Here is a 13,074-nt window from a genome sequence, read left to right as displayed (position 1 = left end):
GTTACACCATCACACCTGAAGCTCGACTCTTCCATCACCAGATGCAGGAGAATATGTGGGTCGTGGACTTATTGTCTAGTTTGCAAAGAGAGTCCAAGAAGAGGGGTCTTGTTTACGAGTGAGGGAATGGCGGTCAACAGATGTCCTTCTGTCACTCTGTATCAGTCGGTTGTGGTGACCAAAGAGCTGAGCCAAAAGACCAAGCGGTCGACTTCTACTCTGACCTGAAGCCATGAGCTTGGAAGAAAAATCAGATAAAAGAAATGAGAAGTGACTCTCACTATCCTGGAGACTGTTTCATGAAACAGTCTCCTGATTTTCAGAGGCCGCCAGATGGCGCTGTCTGCTGTGAATTGTTCAACAAAACCTCAAATCATCGAGCGCCATCTAGTGGCCTCTGAAAATCATCTCCCCATCACTGTTGTCTTTCAGTAGACCGGGAAACACCTCAGTGTTACCCCAGGTGAACATGAGGAGGGAATCTGGCCCCTAAACCTTCATTAAAACACAGTCTAATGAGACATTAATATAATTCTGTCATTCTCAGTGTCACATGCAGCTCCATCCTTGTGAACAGTGGTTAGTGGTGAGAATAATATATGGATTTAAACAAGGAAAATTGTTGTTATAGGGGTTTATAGCCACAATAATGAGTGCAGAAATATTGTTGAAATTACATTTAATGCCGAGGTTTTAAGAGAACAAGTCGATTGTCCGTGCTATATACAAGTCATGGCTGTCAATGTGTTATTTTGGACCATGATACCACTCGCAGTAACAAACACCTGTCTGCTGAGAAGGTTTCTGCAGGTTGTGCGAGATATTCCACCGATCATTCGGAGGTGTTTAGGTCTCTGGAGCCTCTCTCTGCTGCGTGGGAGGAATCATTGCATCTTCGCAGCTTGTCCACTGCAGAATCGAATCGCATCCACATTTGTTTCTGCTTCATTGGACTGTACTTGAGGATGGCAGGGCAGGGAGAGTCCGGGTGAGGAGTGTGGGGGGCGGATCTGAGCCCCCCCGCTTCACAAGTGAGCGGTCCTTGTTCACCGGCAGCCCCACAGTGAAGGGACTCCTCACAGAGTCTGATGGCCTGCGGAGTGTTTTTCTGACCAGGGCTGGATGTTTCAATTAAACATGGTGGCCTGGAAGATCAGAGGATGACAGAGCGTCAGCCCCAATGTGTCATCGCCGTCAAACTATCAAATGTATAACACCAGTTTCAAAGTCCAGCTGAAATGATATGATAATCTGGCCGGGCAGCCGTCATGCTTTCAGACCAACTGACTCAATCTAACTATAGACCATTCTATATAAGCATTTATATGTATGATATATTAGGGACGCTCCATCAGGGTTTTTGCTGCAGATCACCGATACACCGATATATATTTGACTTAAACTCCAAAGAAGATATGAGTAAAGTCTAAATGAAAGCGTTGCTATAAAATGTTGCAAATAATTTTCAAAGCTGCTTCAACAGGTGCTTTCATGAGCAGTTTTTACTGTTGGGGGGAGCAGCATTACTTTCTTTATCATTGTTTCTTTTCAAGAACTTCTCCATAGTTGGTAACTATCACAGATTTGCAGCTGTCAAGTCAATTCAGTGACTCACTACTGCCACCATATGAGGCTAAAGGATTAAAACTGAGCGTCTCACGGCGCAGAGGTGTAAAACAAAAAACTTTTAGCGGCCCTATAGTTTAGAATCACTGGTCTATTGGACATAATTTTAACTTATATATTACAGTATTTCTCTCATCACCGGTGAATCTGATTCATTTACTGCAAAAGATATATTTCAGTGAGTTTGTCTGTAGAGCTTTGGAAAAATATCAAACGTAATCCACAAGAAACTGTGCAAGAAGACCTGTTGGACTTCTCTCTCTCGCAGTCTGATAGAAATGAAACCATGTCGTTCCTCTTTTGAGCAAAAAGCGCATTGTTTAGGATAAAGTCAAGCCAGTCGGGTCACCTGAGAGCCACGTCAGGCACAGACAGTTCCCCTCTGCACCAGGGAGCCCTCTGGTGGGCACCTGTGCCATATCACCGCCACGGAAAGAAGCAATGGAGAATCAGCTTCAGTGGGAAAGGTTGCTCTCTGCTGTGATAAGGACACCATTGCATGGCCCCAAGTTTGTTTTTTTGCAAGACAACAGGAAATAAATATCTGCTTTCATAGGATGCCAGTGGCCATAAGTGTGACACTTGCTCCGAGTGGCCCAGTTGTTCCTCGTGTTAAAGGCTGGAGAGCGAAACATCAGAGCAAACAAATGATCGGAGAGGCACGTCGAAGATCATCCCTGTCAGTTACCGTTTGGTTGCATCACCCGGTGACTCAAAGATGTAACAGACTGAAGGAGGAGAGGAACAAAAAAAGATGAGAGGAAGAGAGATGGACTTTCACACACCAGCAGTGAGGGAATAGAATATCTGATGCACAAGCATGAGCCACGGCAGTAGCGATCAATGTCCTGCATTTTTTTCCTCCCCAAAGATCCACGGATGATGCTCAGAGTCGCAGTCCACAATCTCCTCGACAGAGGAAGGTTCTGGCACGTATGCTCGGCTCACTGCTCTGATGGTGTTTTCATCAGATCATGTGCTGCCTGATGGGCAGTTTAGGGCAACCCAGTGAGGTTGTTTATATCTTTCGCCCTCTTGGAGGTGTTTCACCCTCCGAGTGGTGTGCACCTTCGGAAGCAGTGTGTGTGAGTGCACACGTATGCGTTGACTGATATGAATATGCAGAAATGTTCTCTCTGCATGACAACTCAGCCTCCGCCCACACACATGCTAATGTATCGGAGGTCCTCTCATGGAGCGTGTGTGTCACGTCCTCCATCATCCGCCCGCCTGTTTTCCAACCCGTTGCCTGTGCCTCTGGTTAAACGCTAACCAAGCGTTCATTGGAAAATTGTCATGGCAGGTTATGTTTTTGAAGAAAGTGGAGTGAGTCATCGGCAAGACTTCCCCTCCATTAGCCCTCTAAACGCGTGTTTGGGCTTTGCCACGGTGAAAGCCAGTGGGCTTGGACGACCACCGATATCCGTGCGAGCAAAGTCACCGTAGCAGAGTTCCCCTGTTTATGTGCTGCAGGGACCGAGCTGAGGCTACGCTATGGGACTGAAAGGCCATTGGCATGATGGATTTGCTGTCCGACAAGCCTGGGAAATATTAGCCAGCTCTCTGGGGTCCTTAGTCCTCGAACATCAACATCACCATTTGCCATCCAAGTGGAGTTCAGGTGGAGACATACTCCCCCGGCCCACCTCCTTCATCACCATGTGGTATACTGCTGCTGCTGCAGAGAGCAAGTGGATGGATGGCTACTTCCATTCGAACACAATAGAATGAACTGTCAGGCATAAAGCACCAGAGGAACACTACCCACTTCAAGGTCGCATTTTTTTTGTGCGGAATATAAACTCCAGGAAGCATGCGAGCGCACTATGTTTGGAAGAACGTCTCCACCACACGTGTCCAGGAAGAACCTTCCTGTTCTTCCTTTGTGCCCTGACTATCCTCTCTAGATGTCCAGACCACCCGAGTCTGGCCTCCCTATCTTGGTCTCCAAACTTCTCCACATGTCCCTCTGGTATGCTGCTTTCTAATCTACATGGCAGGTCTCACTACTGTCCTATAGAGCAGCGTTTTTTAACCGGGGTGCCGCCGCACACTAGTGAGCCGTGAGAGAGTGTGAGGTGCGCCGTGGGAAAATGATCCAGTTTCACCTCATGTGTCTGGAGACAGAGGTGGGCGATATGATGCCATGAAATCATGACAGTTAGAAGGTGTTGAGGAGCAACTAAGGTGAGGAGATCACATGGATTGGCTGCCATTCTTTCTCTTCACTCTACTGTAGAGCTCCAGTGTGTTGATGCGCTGATCTGTCCCTCAGTCAAAGCAGCGCTGCTGTGGTGCGCGGCGCTCCTCTTCCCACACACTCACAGCCAAGAAGCCGCTCACATGCGCAACTTCCTGCTTTTTTTAAAGCTGATGCGCCTCTAACTGGACCACACACCTTCACCACAGAACCATGGAGGGAGGGAGGGAGGGAGGGATCCTTGTGGGAGCCGCCACCATGCCAAAGACTGTCTGCACCGCAGAGCTAACAGAGCTAACCTGACGTCTCACTTCAAAACTTCACTGATACTCATGGACTGTCAAAGTTCGCCATGTGGTTTATAAAGGCACAACAAAATAAATGTTAAGAGAGAAAAAAATATTGTTTTTATGAAGCAAGTTCAGGCAAAGAATGCAAAGGATTTGTCTAGAAACTCAAAACCATAATAAAATCACGCATAAAATCGAAACAGTTATTTAAAGGAAGTGAATAAATAAATAAATCATGATATCTTGTTGCCATATTTCCGCCCCTTTCTGGACATATTTGAAACAAATACATTTTCTGCAATTTGTTTCTGCAGATATCCTGGCAAAATAACAAGCGACTGTCAGTAGCTACAGTTGTTGACAAATGAATAGGGATTTTCTATAGGATTTTAATGGACTGTGCCTCAGGATTTTTTCAATGAACCAAGGGTGCCGTGGCTCGAAAAAGGTTGAAAAACACTGCTATAGAACTTCCCTTCCATTGTGTCACAGATCACCCCTGACAGTTGTCTCCACCTGTTGCACCCTGCCTGCACTCTCCTCCTCACTTACACTGATCCCAAAGACTCGAACTTGTCTTTATACGTCCTCTACTCCTTCAACTTCACCGCTCCTCCTGCAGCCCACAGTAGTCCAATTTCCATTGGTTTTTTGGGTGGTTCTGACTGGGATTTTAGTTGCTTGGTAAAGTGAGGTTGGTTTAAATAAGAATAACCACAAAATAAACCAATGCCCAATTTTAAAAAAAGAGCGCCATCTAGTGGCCTCTGAAAATGAAGACACTGTTTCATCCACCCTGCAACACTGTTTCATGAAGCCTCATCGACCTATTGCTCCACCAGGTTCTTCTTCTGACCCTCATGACGACAATTGCTAAGAACTTTTGACACTGTGACACATGACAGCAGCCAACAAGTATGAAGCCCATAACTCGCTGTACCGACCGACATTGCAGCTTTGCTGCCTTGGTGCGTTTCTATGGCAACGCAGAGTTGCTGAGCTGGTCGTCATGCTGCCCACTCAGCTCGCACAACTCTTAAACACACACACACACACTCACACGGCAAGGTCATGCATACGTCGATACACAGGCTTATTCAGGTGTAGCTGAGGCCGGATGGCGACACACGAGCGCTGCCTTGTTTTGCTCTGCAGTTTTTGTACGATCGCTCGGTCCGTGTTGCCATCACTGTGTGTGTGTGTGTGTGTTCTCATGGATAGAACCTCGCAGAAAATATTCATAATTTCATCAAAGAATTACAAAAGGCAGCGTGTGAGAGAATAACGTTTTGGGATGAAGCATTCAAATATCTACTTGTGAGGAAGAAAATGAAGTGATATCTAGTTTGAGAACTGGAATGACACCGGAACAGAAACCTTGATATTTTTGTCATGTCCTGTGTAATGTGCTCTATCAGACAGCAGGTGGCAGTAGTGTTCAGGAGTTCCTTCAACACACACACTGCCAGCAGCAGCAGGGGCGGAAGGGGCAGACGTTGAGAAGCCCATCAAAAGATTGAATGCAAATACACATTTTGTCACCACTGACATGTGAAAGCAAGACAGTGATTCAGACTGTTCTGTAGACGGAGACAGTCACGTGCCGCAAAGTCATAATTGAGAAATCTGTGTAGCATTCGTGAAAACCAGTGAACGTACGAATCATGCCCCAAAATCAAATCATCTGTCATGCGCCGATAACTGCATCAAAATCTGCGCAGAACTGTTGAAGCTCTGCTGCACACAAACAATCAGACAAACAACCGGCCACAAAAACCTCACCGCTACCAAGACAAAGGTAAATACGGAAAGGAATACGAGAAACACCACAAAGAGCGCAAAGAACAGACACTTGAGGAAAGTAGAGCAACAGGCAAAAAGTACACAAAAGTACTTTGATTTTTAGAAACCAAACAGACCATCATGATGAAAGAAAAAAATAATAAAAACCCGTCAGCTATGCGACAGAAAACTATTTAAAAAAGGTTAATAAGATATAATTCTATTACATTACAAGAAAACATAAAAAAATAAAAACCTTTTTTTTTAAAAATAGTATCAAAAACAACTCTCAGAAAAAAATGTCCAGATTGACCACGAGGGGAAAGTCAGAAACAGAAAAAGAGGTTTATATTAAAAGAAATAATAATAAAAATAAAAATAGTATTTTTGGATAATGGAAAAAAAAACAGCTGCACTTGAATTTTTTTTCACATAAGTTCCTGTAAAAAATGACGCGGCACAACAAAACAAACTCAAATCAAAGAAAAATACATAAAAAACACAGTCGAATACATTGCTCAAAAAACAATGTCATAATCGACCACCAGGTGAAAAAGAGGTTTATGTAAAGAAATAATGCTAAACACTATAAATACAATAAAAAAACACCTCAATCAGAAATGTAATAAACGTAAAATGAAGAAAAAAAAAATACTTCTGGCATGTGGTCACGACGGAAGCGGACAGAACTGGAGCGCAGGAGGGGGAACGACGTGAAAGGTGAAATACAGAAAGAGTCAGATGGAGAACCAGCGAGAAGGAGAAGGAATCTTGCAGAAACCCAGAGGGTATCCTGCGATCCCACAATGCTTTGCACTAACCTACTTTGGTATTTCTGTTTCTGTCTTTGTCTCTGCAGTGCCCTGAGTGGGTGCTGGAGTTTTGCGCTGCTGTGAGTTTTAGAATCGATGGCTACATCCTGTGAGTCACTCCAGATCACCTGGAGACCCACAAAATCAGAGAGCCGCTCAAAGAGAAAGAAGGAAACTCCAGATGGCCACGTCAAATTCAACCCTGCTCGGGTGTGTCAGTCTTGAGACATGGACACAAACACAAACATGAATTTCATTCCAACAAACAACAACTCAAATAAAGCTTCATGAAAAATAAATAATACGTAAATAAATACACATTTTTTAAAATTATTTTTAAACGCCAGTAATTGTTTTTTGAGTTCATTTTCAGCTATTTTTTTAGTCTAGTATTTTCAAGTATGCTGCATGAGTAAAGGAAGTAAATAACAACAAACAAGCAAAAGAAATAAATATGAAATGAAATAAATTAAAATTGAAGACCATGAGATGTTTTAAAAATCTGAAGGTTTGTTTCAACTAAAACCCTCAAAAACACACAAAAAACGTATACTTGGTTGGAGAACAAGACAGAAAATGACTTCAGAAAATAATAGAAATGTCCAAAAATGTTTGCAAAAAAGATTATCAGTGTTTTAAATTTTTTTTTAAAGAAAAATAAAAAATGGTAACACTGGAGTCACAATGTTCAATTCCCACTGGTGTGTCAGTGTGGCTGTCGATACAAACTCAAAAAAAAAATTGGTCTGAAAGAAAATATGGAAAAAAAAACGTGGTGGGTCAGTGTACATGAATAAATACTTCAATAAAAATGTGATTTCAGTTGAAAATTTAAGGGAAAAAATATAAATAAAACAATGTAAATAATTTCGACGACTGGTTTCACAAACGTTTGTTATCATTGCTACAAAACCTCCACAAGGAATTAAAATTTCCTGGACTGCACTGAAAAACACTAAAATCTCCATATTTCTGTTCCCCACTTGAACCAGATCTGTCACTCAAAGCCCATTCAGGCCTCCAAGTTCTGGTCTTTGCTTTGGTCAGCAGGTTTGTCTGGACCAAGAGATGAAAACAAAATGATGGACAAAAAGAATGAGGGTAGAGGAGAGCAGGGAGGCGAGGAGTTTGGCAGATCTGAAGAGAATCTGGCTCCGTCCCCGGAGCCTGACTGTGCCCACAACAGCGCTCTGAATTTTAATGATGGAGGAACCACTGTGTTCTTCATCTTCAATAAAGACATGATCATTGAGTTTGATGGGAATGTTTGGAAAGGCTCCTCCGCTCTGACATCTCTCACTCTAATACCACAGTGTGCTGATCAGAGAGACTTCAGGTGTGGACAGAAAGTGACAGGGAACTGTTGGTGTGCGCTTGTGTCGGCACTTAGAAGGGCTATAGTTGGACTCTCGCTCGGGAAAATCTATAAATAGACAAAACAAATCGATTAAGATCGAAGATATGAATTAATAACAAAATAATGTTTGCGAAATATTGGTCATCATTTTCATATCTTGGTTATTTACTGTATGTCCAGCCTACTGCTGGTTGAGTACCTGCAGAAATGATCACCACTTGTGGTGGTTATTGCTCCGGAAACATTTGTCGCTTAACTTTTTTCTAACTTTTTGTTTTCACTTAACTCAACTTAACTTTGTCACCCATGAGCTGCTGGAATCTCCTTTGAGCAAAGGTTGGCAGACAATGTGTGTTTTTCAGTCGCGGTATTGAGCTGCTGCTGACGTACATACACCACACGTCACATGCATTGTATCAGGAAATGCAGAAAAAGAAGCCGGAAGGACACAGTCAGTGAATTGTTATCAATAAAAACACTGGTTTCTGAATCTCAGTCCAATCTGTAGCCGTGTTCACCTGATCCATCTCTTCAAATGTTCTGTGTTCTGCTCATTTAGTTAGGTTTCTTTATGACAAACACGGCAAAACCCACTGCGATCATGTCCACTTCCATGACGCGTGTTGTGTTTTCTGCTTGTTTCCATGTTTCCACTTTGTTTTATCATGTGAAATGTCATCTTTTAAACAGAGGTGATAATTCTGAAGGCGCCACTATCGTTTACATGTAGCTGAAGCCCAGGAGTAAAGTCTGCGGATTCTCCGGTGAAAGCTGGAGGGAAGCAGCAACTGGTAAAATACTCATTACTTCCGTACGTGTGCTCGTGCTTGTGTTGTGGGGCAGGTGAGTCGACTCACCTGTCAGGGTGAAGTTTGATTTTCACTCGTTGTCGTGAGGTGTTGCTCGATGTAAACAACACTGTTCAAGGCTTACGATTGACGGCATATTTTTTTGAGCTATGACAACTGTTTTAATTTCAACCAAGATGGCGACTGGATGTGTTTGCGTTGGTCTCCATTCAGTGCTCCACCACTGGCCCCACACATCCAGGCTGGTCTGATCTCATTTGTCCGTCTGTATTTGTTGCGTTTAATCGGATGGGTAAATGTGATTCACCAGGTCTCGCAGTAATGTCTGTGAGATCTCGCAGGTGGCGTCCGTTCGTGCTATTCATGAGACACCACACGGTGGCAGCATTTGGAGATTACATGAAGATGGTGGAATGTCATCACTTTATTGTTGTTTGGATTGGTCGCAAGGCAAGGCTTGCCCCAGCGCTTCAGCAGCGTGGGGCCCCCTTCGCCAGGGTTTTTGGGGTGTGGCTAGAACAGGAGTGGCCAACCAGACAGAGGCTAAGAGCCATATTGTTTTACTGTGTTGCTGAAAAGAGCCACATGCTACAAACATGTCAGGCTGTGAGGCTTCACCTGAGCAGCTGGACACATGCTCCAAGCCCCTCCCCTTCCCCCGCTTGGAGCATGTGTGGCAAGGTTTATTCTTTATGTTTCAAAGTTAAACGCAAGTCAAAGTCTTTGAACAATACTTTGACATTTCGCCGGAATAGCTCTTACTTTTTCGCCTTATTTCCTGTATAAACGACCATCTCAATAGCAACTTGACCAAAACAGCAGCCAGTTCGGCGACTCATTTGGTGAAGAGCCGCATGAAACTGGGGAAAGAGCGGCAGGTTGACCAGGCCTGGGCTAGAGCTTGACGTTTCTTTGAGCCGTCGGTGCTTGGTTCCCCAACTCATGAAGTGTCTGAGTTCGAGTTCTTCCACGTTGTTGTTGCTAAGTCCGGTCCATCTCCAGCCTCAGATAACTGCACTCAAGATCTCGCTGATGTTCCAAGATTTGCTTTCACTGCCTCAGGGTTTTTCCTGTTCAACATAAAGATGTTTTGGGTTTTCGCTAAAACCACTTACTCTGTCCTCGTCCTCATTCACTGGCGGAGACAGAAACGGAGTAATTTCAGCGCCTTGGGCAACTCTGCCTCAGATGGCTGTTGCTCCTCCCCCTCCTGTCCCCTCTCCCTCCTCCCCCGAGGCACGAGGAGGCTGATGATCCAAAGTGTTTACCCTTCTACAATTTCAAGTATTCCTCGAGGAAAGTCCCTGATTTTACAAATATAGCCGCCATGTATACTGTGTGTGTCTTTATGTCGCTTGTGTGTCATCACGTGTGTCACTCTGTGTGAGCGTCCCAGAAAATCTGGACCTCGGGGAGTTGTGTTCCACTTTAACGCCGTTATTAATTCACCCGTCGCTCTCGCCGTGGTGCGCCAGGACGGACGGGAGCAGGAGCGGAGGACATCCAGGCTCAAATTAGAGGGAGCGCTTGTCAACTCATTTGTTTTCTGTGAGACGGAGACGGTGTTCTGTGGGCGGAAGTGACTAAAGACTTGCAGTTGGCTGGAAACGGTGGTAGCCTTCGGAGGATTGGACCATTGGTTTGAATGCAAATGTTGCTCATGGAATCACTGAATGTGACGAAAGATTTCAATCCTAATAATTTCATAATCATACATTATTGATGTATCTTATTTGGGCTGGGAATTAAAACACCTTTACTTTTACTTCTTCTTCTTCTTCTTCTTTCTCTTTGGGCTTCTCCCTTCAGTGGTGGCCACAGTGGATCATCTTCCTCCATCTCCCCCTGTCCTCTGCTTCCTCTTCTCTCAAACCTACAAACCTCATGTCCTCCTTCACCACCTCCCTCAATCTCCTCTTTGGCCTTCCTCTCCACCTTCTGCCTGGCAGTTCCAACCTCAACATCTTCATCTACCAATGTCCTGGCTCTCTCTCTCTCCTCTGTACATGTCCAAACCATCTCCATCTAGCCTCTCTGACTTGGTCTCCTAAACACCTGAGCACATGTGCTGTCCCTCTGATCCTATCATCATCCTGCTCACTCCCAGAGAGAAGCTCAGCATCTTCATCTCTGCTACCTCCAGCTCTGCCTCCTGTCTTTTCCTCAGTGCCACTGTTTCCAAACCATCCAACATTGCTGGCCTCACCACCCTTCTGGACACTTTCCCTTTCATCCTTGCCGACAGCCTTTTGTCACACATCACACCTGACACTTTTCTCCAATGATTCCATCCTGCCTGCACCCGCTTCTTCACCTCTTTCTCACACTCTCCCTGGACAGTTGAGCCTCAGTACTTCAACCCCCCCACCTTCTTTATCTCTGCATCCTGTAACGTCAGATGGAAGGAAAATTTAAGTTGAAAAAATCGTCAGGATGGAGGCACAGAAAATATTGTCCAGTATATTTGGTCATTCCGGTATCAAATGTGATGAATCGTGATGAATTATTGATAAAAAACATGATTTTTAAAAAAATCAATTCGCAGCCTAACTCGTGTTCTAATGTGTTAAACAGCACAGATGAGACAAAAAAAACCTTGAATACAGATTATACAACATGTAATCCCAGGCTGCTCTGCCTCTTTTCTATTTCACTGAAGCAACTGACAAGTGTGGAACTGGATTGTCTGTTGTTTACGTGGAAGAAAATCCTTTATGCTTCTTCCAAATTATTTATAAACACAACAGTTGAACGTACAGTATGTGGAGCCTTTCACTCTCCAGTCACCGTCAACACGAGCCTATATCTCCGTAACTAACCTGAGGGTGACTCACGCTGCGTCACCATGGCGACCTGAATAGGCAGTTTAGGAAATGTTGTCTCCTTTGACGGCGTAATTAGCGCATGCTGCCAGGTTGTTATTGGTTCAGCTCATCGTCAACCACGACAGATTCTTTGAAAGCGACATGTTTAACTCCTCTTCTAACAACCAAGGTGAAACCTCGGGATCTTTGAGGGTCATGACACAATTCCATTCACATTTCAAGCTCACACCAAATGACTCGCCAAACTAGCGTAAAAGTACTGTGGAATGAATCATATTGTATTTGTACAGAGACTTGATCAATGTACTTTTGGATTCCATCCTTTAAAGAGATTTAAGTAACTTCAATAAAGCAACATGATGAAATCTATACACATCAATAGATTCGATTAGAGGTCCTTTATTTGTCCCGTCCATCCATTTATCCTCATCCGCTTATCTGTTGCTGGGTCGCGGGAAGAGATATAATCCCTCCACCTGGTCCTGGGTCGACCACTGGGTCTCCTCCCAAGGTGGGTGTCCAGGGGTCCTGAACCTCTACTGACTCCTCTCAGCAGCGGCTCTACTCCGAGTCTCTCCGGAGTGACAGAACTCCTCACCCTATCTCTAAGGGAGACGCCTTCCACCCGTCGGAGAAAACTCATTTCAGCCACTTGTATCCGGGATCTCTTTCTTTCGGTCATTTTTTTCATGGTGGGGAAGTAAATGCCATTGTTTGTATGATTTTTAAAAAATTTACTTGAAAAAAACAATTTGGTGAAATTGGTGAATGAAACCAAAAATGTTGTCATTACTTCATTACTTAACTAGGTGTAAAGAATAGCGCCACGGATGCCACCGACCCGTTCATGCTCATCGCCGCGCCTCCATCAGTTTGCTGCGTGGCCCCAGCGCTCATCAGTTTTCGGGATTTCCCGTCTCCTGTTACTTCATTAGAGCACGGTTGAGTCAGAGTTCAGAGTTAGACGGCTCTTTGGTTGAGCTGACAGTTCCTCTTCTCATCCTCCCTGCGTGACGTGTGCAGCACGACTGGGTTTTCATCCCTTTAGAAACATAGCCGTCAGGAAACATCTTTGTCGATGTGTGAATCTGGGGCAACAAGTTCTTTCAAGGTAAACCTAACACCAAGTTTCTCTGTTACAATTGCAAATGTTCAAGCTAAAGCCTCTCACAAGCTGCATAGAAGTACAGTGTTAAATATTTTTACGTCACAATCGTTCTCGTATTGACTTTGCCATTTATTTGTAACCTTTTTTGTGTTTCATTTCTTGTATGTCAATCTATTTGTTGTTGTTAAATCGACTGTTCTGCCACGACACAGATCAGCTATTCCTCTCATGGTCCTACAGAAGATGCTATAAAAGCTAACATCAC

General features: G+C 44.2%; 1 protein-coding gene across 1 annotated transcript in view; it reads left to right on the top strand.

The window, feature by feature from the left end:
- Positions 1–13,074, top strand: part of lrrc7 (leucine rich repeat containing 7) — a 105,626-nt gene that overhangs the window by 1,108 nt on the left and 91,444 nt on the right. The gene's annotated exons all lie outside the window — the stretch shown is intronic.

Source organism: Synchiropus splendidus, chromosome 1 (assembly GCF_027744825.2).
Source record: "Synchiropus splendidus isolate RoL2022-P1 chromosome 1, RoL_Sspl_1.0, whole genome shotgun sequence".
NCBI classification, from domain to species: domain Eukaryota; kingdom Metazoa; phylum Chordata; class Actinopteri; order Syngnathiformes; family Callionymidae; genus Synchiropus; species Synchiropus splendidus.
The sequence above is the reverse complement of the archived record's forward strand: the minus strand, read 5'-3'. Positions and strand labels throughout refer to the sequence as shown.